The sequence below is a fragment of the Gekko japonicus genome, unplaced genomic scaffold, assembly GCF_001447785.1.
Source record: "Gekko japonicus isolate JY-2015 unplaced genomic scaffold, Gekko_japonicus_V1.1 scaffold101, whole genome shotgun sequence".
NCBI lineage: Eukaryota > Metazoa > Chordata > Lepidosauria > Squamata > Gekkonidae > Gekko > Gekko japonicus.
Window position 1 is genome coordinate 1,824,534 of NW_015165238.1, and position 8,953 is coordinate 1,833,486.

Here is an 8,953-nt window from a genome sequence, read left to right on the forward strand (position 1 = left end):
AAGAAGGCAAGTGCCAAGCAACTCTGCAGCGGCCGTTCGAGCCGGATTACCGGTTTAAGCTCTCTACCAGCCGACCTCTTGAAGATGGTTCCCTGCGCATGCGCAGGGGATGCTCTGCCAGTTTCAGGGGGATTTAAACACCCCCCTGGTTTTTTCTGCAGGGTTTCTGATTTTTGTGCAGACGTGGGGACCACCCCACGTGTGCACAAACCTCTCCCTGCCCCCCTGGTGGTCCTGGAGCGCTGATTTAAGTATCCGCACTGACGGGGCCACTTCACTATTAGATATATAGATATGAGGGAGAGAAAAATTCCAGAGAGTTAGCCATGTCAGTCTGTAGCAGCCGAAATGAGAAATAAAGAATCTTTGGGCACCTTAAAGACTCACAAATTCAGTGTGGGAGAAGTTTTCCTTAATCAGGCCTACTTTGTCAGGTGCATGAAGATGGATGGCTCACAGAAACTTGTGCCACAATAAACCCACAGTCTTTAAGGTGCCACAAGACTCTTGGTTGTTTTAGAGGACGTATTGGAGATCCTTGACCCAATATCATATCTCATAATTTTTTAAAGCAGATATATGTGGTTGGAGAAAATTCATCTGTTCTTTGGTGCTGGGGAGTGGGTGTTTTCCCAAAGTAAATCTCTCCCCCGAAGCAGCTTGGGAAGCATTGTGGGGGAAAAGAAATCATAAGACATAAAAGAAACATACACATAGATGTGTATTGGATTTTGTCATACTATGGTGGGGGAATTCAATCAGGTAATCTTTGGGTGCTTTTGAACCCTAAATGGAATAATATCTGATACAGATAAAATCATACGTAAAGCATGCAAATTTCCCCCCAGGGTCTTTATTCTAATAAAAGTTCTGTTGTTATCTGAGCAAATAGTGTTCTTGGAGAGAACGTAGTAGGAGGGAGGGTGGTAGAAATAAAAACTATATTGATATTACTAGCCATTCCCTCTAATAATGGCCAAGGAACTGTTGTAGGCAGCCATGAAAACTTCTTGTGTTGCCAATCATTTCCTGCCAACATAACAGGAACCTTTCCCCACAGCATCCCCCCAAAGCCAAAGCCAGGCAAAAGCCATGCTGTAGATAATATCACCACATATTGTTAACATTACACTTGTCACCAAGCACATGTTTATTGCCAATGCATGTTGCACTATGATGAACATATGGTGCAACAGAAGAATCAATGGCTGGGTGTCAGGGATTGAGTGAAAGAATTTAGCTTCAGAATCATGTCTGTAACAGACCTTTTAGATTCAAATTAGGGTACCCTCTTGTGAGGTACAGGGTCAATATCCAAATCTGAACCAGCTAGTCGAATAATTAGCCTTTCATGTTTGCCAGATCATTTTTTAAAAATGTTAAACCTAAGATTTTAGGCCACAGAACAATGGCCTTGTAAATAAATTAGAATTTGCCTTTTCAGAATAATTCCTGGACAGTAATTGGGTAAATTGATATGGAAATAGTTGTAAATATCCTGACACACTGCTTGATAGAGAAATTATTATCACTTTTTGGCTGGTAGTAAAGTATCTAATTGTCAGGACCCTCAGCAACAATGGAAGCACACACTTGCAAGAAGGTTTTACTTTATTGAAGCTGGAGATGCTTGGACAGGAACACTGTTAGGAATGAGGGGTGAACTATGTGCAAAACAGTTATAGTACATTCATATGAGCATTACCCAATTACTATGGTTCCCACGCGCGCCCTTAGGCCTGGGAACTAACTGCTACCCAAAGCAAAACAGGTACGAGCTTCCCACGGCTCTGCCTGCCTAAAGCCAAAACAGTGATCTAAGCGACTCCTCCAGCGGCCTTGAGAGATACACAGTGCAGTTTGCAGGAGAACAGCAATTAGCCATAGGGAAAGGTATGCGCATCTGTGCATAGGAAGGTATGCGCATGTGCTCAGGGAAAAATATTTTGGCAGCTTGCTGACACTAATCTGATCAGAATAATTAATAGTTCCACCTACTTAGTTGTTACATTCTACCCTCTACAAAAAGCGCTCTTTAGCATGTTTCCCAGTATCTTTAGCACATTTCCCATCACGGACACACACATGTATAAAATAGAAAGGCAGTTTTGACTGTGCTGATACTGGGATTCTGAATCCATTGATGGCTCTGCAAGGTTGATTTACAATCATGTGTCAGCCTTCTTTAGAAAAAAATGGTAATTAACAAGTGAAAAGGCAGAATACACACCTTGTTTCTTCATAATTTTGTAGTGTTCCTGCCTTTGAAATGTGTCAGGCATAGCAGGCAGAGAACTTTAACTCAGAAATAGCCATATTTTTTTAACATCTTTTTGAAATTTGCCTTTTTTTTTTTGTAATTTGCAGTATTACTGCCCTCTCTCTTTTTAACACGACAAAGTAACATCCACATCAAAAGATCTGGAATGGGAAAACTGTGTCCACCTGACCCGTCATTAGGGTTGTTCTGATTATCCTGGAGCCCCTGGAATTCTGACATCCTACACAGAACACCATAACTGCCAACTGGGTTGAGACACCCTGGGTAAGAAACGTTTGTGCTTAATACTACATGACAAACTGAACACTAGTCACACCATTAGTCATACGCCCAGGGGTCGTTTCGTAGAAAAAGAGCTAGGGGAACTAATTAGCATAACTCATTAGTATATGCCACACCCCCTGACATCACCGGAAGTGTGTCATAAGGCCACACCCCCTGACATCACCAAAGAGGCAGGGAGGAAGCAACTTACCCTCCCTCTTCTCCTGCCTCCTCCTGGCTGAATAAGGGCTGGAAGCGGGGAGGCCGGAAGCAGGGGGCGGGGCTTCGTCATGTGCCCCCCCCCGTACCTCACCTGGGGGAACTGCGATCCCCCCCGAAATGACCTCTGCATACGCCACTAGTCATACACAATGTAACATGATGTCCTTCACAGTATATCTCCATCTTGGCTCCACTCGATTGGATGCATCTTATTGTATTTCATCTACTTCATTTATACCCTGCCTTTCTCCCCAATGGGGACCCAAAGTGGTTTAGATCATTCTAGTACTGGAACAGGTGCCCAGAGCAGATTCTGAAATGGAGCTAGAAACTGAACCAAAAGAAGAAAAACAAAAGGTCCAGAGGCAACACCAATGGGAGGGGTGGGGACTGGGGAGACACTGAAGGTGGCAATGTCCTTTCACACGTTGGCACATTTTACCTACCTGTTTACAAAAATGTGTGGTTGGATCTTGAAACTGACTTGAAACACCTTCTTACGTGTGACGTCAGGACTGCAACAGTCCTCAGAGAGTCATTCTTCATGGCTGTTCTTCAACTATGGAATTCTTTTTGTACCTGAGAGTCACCAAAGCCTGAGGATCAAATGCATGTCATGTAGTCTCAAAAGCATAGTTTAAACAAAAAACAGTTTCACAAACGTTATGCTTTTGACCAAATGAGTGGAGGGGTGGTCAGGGACAGGAAATTATTTCCTAGCTACATATTTGCCCACTCATAACTGTCCTCCAAACTACTTCTCCCCCACAGGAGGTTCTCAATGTACATTTATGTTTAAAAATAGCCTCTTGCATCATTACCAACATCTGCAGGAGCTCGTAAGCCACTTCTGGTCATTTTTCTACTCAAAACCACAGCTTCCCAATATTGCTTTTCATTTTAAAAAAAACCTTGGTGGGGATTTGTTGCACTATTTTGCACTAGCATTTCTAAAGGGTCTCTTCCCATGTTATATTTTAAGTCATAACCGTAAGAGGTTTTCACCTTAGAACTTTAAGGTGTCAATGCAATGACAAAAGTGTTTGCAAACCTAAGTTATCACACAGGTACATAATTTATATAGAGACAGATTGACCACAGCTCCCTACTGAGTGTACATTAGATGCCAAGCCCAAATTTGCCCTGGATAATGTGTGAAGCACCTCTCAGATCTGGTGGGTTTATATTCAGCTTTGCTAGGAGTAATCTTGCATGGTCTCTAGAGTATGGCATCATTTGTATCCCATGCATGATTGTAGCACTTTGTGATCTTTTTGAATGAATGACAGGTGCTACACAATTTAGGACAGACGGCAACCTAACAGTGGAATATCATGACAGTAATTACATAGTTGCAAATGAATCCACCTCACATAGTCCAGCTTTGATTAAAATACACTACTCAGCCCCCTCTTCACACATGTACAGGAAGACACATGGTGTAGTGGTTAAGTGCGCGGACTCTAATCTGGGAGAACCGGGTTTGATTCCCCACTCCTCCACTTGCACCTGCTGGGTGACCTTGGGCAAGCCATAGTTCTGGCACAGCTGTTCTTGAAAAAGAGCAGTTTCTGTCAGAGCTCTCTTGGCCCCACCTACCTCACAGGGGAGGGGAAGGGAAAGGAGTTTGTAAGCCGCTCTGAGACTCCTTTGGGTAGTGAAGGGAGGGGTATAAATCCAATCTCTTCTCTTCTTCTTCTTCTCCTGCCATGACTGCTTTGAACCTTAGAAATTAAGCACTGGGATTTCTGTACTGTACATATACCTTTCTGATCATCCACATATTCTCTGTTACACTGCAGTATTTACCCCCTCCCCCCGTCAGCCTTCACCACCTCTGGTTGAAGAAAAATAAATAAATCTGAATCCAATTGGTCAGGTATAAATTCTCCAGAATTGTCTGTTCTCCAGAATTGTCTGTTGTCTCCTTGCTATCCTGCCCCCCCCATGACTCTCTTCTTCAGCCAAGTGCTATTAATCATTATGAAATGCTCCATAACATGCTTGCAGTTTGTTTATTTTTGTATTTTTACAATGTTTTAATTGTAATTATTATTATGTTATACACCGGGGGCACTATAAAATATTTTCCCATTGGAAAAGTTTCTCTCAAACTATTTTTATTTCTCCTATTCATCAGGTCAGGTCCAAAGGTTCTGTTCTATTAATGATGGATCCATCCTCTGGTGCAAGGAATTTGCCTTTGGCACAGGCTCCCGGCCGTTTGTTCCAACTTCATTTTCTTTTGGGTTTTTACACTGATACATGATTTTGAGCAGTCCCCGCTACATATTTATTTTATTTTATGTATTAAGAAGGGGAAACAATACATCAATATAATTAAATTACATGCAAATCAGTGGACCTTGTTTTGATTCTAGCAAGACTGTTGCCTTAGTTAGAGAAATATTCCAATACAGTTTTGGCTCGTAATTCAGCTGGAGGTCAGGTATATTTTTGGAATAAAGCTACTGAATGGACAGGCCTGACAACTGGATTTCCTTCACTTGTGAATGGTTTCTGGGTCACTTCAAAGTAACAAATGTGTTTATACTGATATGCCTCAGGCAGTGAGTCTCATCTACTGGATAATATGTTTTATCAGTCCCACCACCAGCCCAGTATTAAAAGGCATTTAGGGAGCAATCCCAAAATAGGTCTAGTCATTTTATTCAATGGGGCTTACTCCCAGGAGTTTTCTTAGAATGGCAGCCATAAACCTGATAGTATACCTGCCTCATTTCCCCCTAGAGATTCCTTCTCAGAAGGTGCCTCTGAGGTGCCTAATTCCCTCCGTAACCTTTATGAAGTTCAAGACAGAAAAAACTGTTCAAAGGGAATGTTCTGCTGCTGGTGGAAAGCGCTGTCAAGTTGCAGCCAACCTATGGGGACCCCATAGGGTTTTCAAGGCAAGAAATCTTCAGAGGTAGTTTGCCATTACCTGCCTCTGCGTAGTAAGCCTGGCATTCCTTGGCGGTGGTCTCCCATCCAAGCACTAACCAGGACCACCCAAATATTAACCCTGGGTAAATATTAAGAATCTCAGGTGAAAACATCACTTTCAAGTTTTCTCAGCACTTTCAAAGATGCATCTTCCAACTCCACCCCCTCAAATGTTTAATTTAAATTAAACTCTGTGTGTGTGTGTGTGTATCCAACACCCTCTCTCCAAGAAATGTGAGCTGTGTATTTAAGTGATAGATTCCTCCCACCCTTATAGTCACAAAAATGTTGGAATACCCTTCCCCATAGCAGCCATTTTGTGGTGGTGCCTATTACCTTCTCTCAAAATTCCAAAAAATGACATAGGCTCAACTTGGTTGGTAATGGCTGACTTAGATCATTACAAGCTATTTTCCCATGAGTTATATTTCTCAGGAAAGCAGGAAATTACCGGTGGGAGTTCCAAGTTTCTACAATTTGCTTCCACGCCCCATTCAAAACTGCTTATAAATGGAATGGAGACTAGAGGCAGAGTAGGGAGAAGTGGCCTGTGGTTGAACTAGACAGGAGGCTAGCCTAGCCAGCTGAAAAACTAGTTGATAACTAGCTAATTTGAAGACTAGGTGAATGAAACAACTGTGTCTGATGGTGGTTCAATTGCAAAGAGGCTGTAAAATGGGATCTATGGAAATGACTACAGTGGGGAAATCTGGTCTCGGAGGAACTTTTTGTCACTCAGGATGGTAATGGTACCTATAACCTGCTCCTCACTTTCCATTCCATCTTCTTTTGAGCCCTTCTGCTTTTTGTGGTGCTCAGACATATTCTTTCCTGGCTGATAGTGTCCATCAAATGCATCAGAGAAGAGACTTTCCGGTGTCCCCCTCCCTTAACTCCTAAGGGGCCACTCAGTCTGGCTCCTCACTTGATCCTGTGCTATATTTTACACGAATGCTTGAAATTAACTTCTGCAACAAGATAATCTAAATGGACTCATTTTTCTTCTTTCATTCAATGAAGTCCTCAATGCGCCGATTAGACCTAATTTGAATCATAATGCTACATTAATGGAAGCCATGTTTTTTTTGTAGATAGCAACGCTCACAGGTATTTGCTTTCCTGTCCTTTAGAAAATAAATATTTGCTTCAACTGAAGACACTGATGCCATGTGTCTTTTTTTCTGCCTGAAATGAGACATCTAGTGGTGCAGAGATTACTTCCATTGCTGGTGATCTATCCAACTTTTGGGCCATGACCTGAATGTCAAAATTGTCTGTGGCCTCATTTAGAACCAATCAAATGTATCAGCTTCTCTTGCTGTCCTACAGGAACTTACAGGACTTTACAAGGAACAGGTAAATTAATCTCCCTGGGGAGGAAATTCCACAGCTTAGGTGCCATGACTGAGATGGCTCTTTCTCAGGTTGCCATCTGGCTAGCCAGATGACAGGGGATACCCAAAGCACGGCCCACAAAGATGACCATAATGATCAGGTAGGCTCATATGGGAGTAGGAAGTTCTTAAAGTATGCTGGTCCCAAGCCATATATGGCTTTAAAGATCAATAGCAATACCTTGAATTGGATCTGGAAGCAAATTGGGAGACAGTATATATAGAATAGGACTGGACAGACAGGACAAGACCCACTCCAGTCAGCATTCTTACTACAGCATTCTGTATCAGTTGTAGCTTCTGGACATTCTTCAAGGGCAGCTCAAAGTACAGCACATTGCAGTAATCTAATCCAGATGTTACCAGGTCATGCACCACAGTGGCAAGATCTTCTTCTTTTTTTACCTCAGAAATACTTCAGCTGGCTCATCAGCCAAAGTTGGTAGAAGGCAGGCCTAACCACCGGTAGTCCAGAGGCGCTCCCAACCTACAAGCCTGCTCCTTTGGGGGAGTGCAGTCCCACCCAGTACAGGAGACACCTCAGTTTCCAGGTCAGTCCTTTCAGCTGCCAGTATTACCTCCATCTTGTCAGTATTAAAATTTTATTTATTAGCAGTAGGGGGAAAAAAGTGTCCAGTAGCACCAAAATCTATGGCAAAGTATGAGCTTTTGTGAGTCACAGCTCACTTCTTTAGCAGTCACCCATCACAAAATTGCCTCTAGGCACAATTCAGGGTTTCTGCAGCCTCCCTGAAATCTGCTGGAAGTCTGAGATAGAGCTGATTATCATCCACATATTGGTAACAACCCAGCCTATATCTCCAGATGAACTCTCCCAGTGGCCTGTTAAAAAGCATGGGGCACAAGACTGAACCTTGTGGGAACCCATAGGCCAGAGGACAACAGGCTAAGCAACAGTCCTGCAGCATCACTGGATATTGTCTAGCCACTACTTGTTCAATCACCTTGCTCAAGAATGGTACATCTGCAACTAGACAAAAAAGTATTAAAATCTCCTGGGTCCAGAACAGATTTTTTGTGTGTGTATTTTTGGTGAGTATTTTGCATGTGTGTGTGCTTGTGAGCCTGAAAGTCACGGTGACTTCTGGCAACCCCTAGTGGGACTAGGACATTTCAGAGAGGTGGCTTGATATTACCTGCCTCTGTGTCACGGCCCTGCTATTCTTTGGAGGTCTCTCTTCCAAGTACTTGCCAGAGTTGGCCCTGCTTAGCTTTCAAGATCTGGCAAGATCGGGCTTGCCTGGGCTATCCAAGTCAGGGAACAGATTTCTTTAGGAGTAGAAGCACTACCACCCCTTTCGGGACCTGGCAGCCCACCACTCTTTACTGCAGGGGTGTTGAACTCATTTGTTATGGGGGCCGGATCTGACATAAATGAGACCTTGTTGGGCCGGGCCATGTGTGTCATAAAATGTAATGCCAGGTAGTGGAGATATAAACTTTATAAAGGGCACAGACAAACATAAATAAAGATTTTTAAACTTTAACTAAAACATACTTAAAACACTAGCAATCTTGCAATATTTTGCCTATTTAACAGTCTCCGATAACTGACACCTCTGCTCTGAATTATTCAATCAAAATGTCTGTGCTGTAGCAATCTTGAGCATGCTGTTCAGCTGTATATCTGTAAGCTGCAAACCTACTTTTGATTTATTGACATTAATTACAGAAATCTCATGCTCAGTGTTCCTAGCCTAGGGTCCAGGGGAAAACATGAAATGGCTGGGCATGGCAACCTTTTGTACATAAGCTGCTTCATGTGCTGGTCAAGAACATGAGAAGACATCCTAACACAGACTGTGTTTGTCTACAAAACTATAGTCTT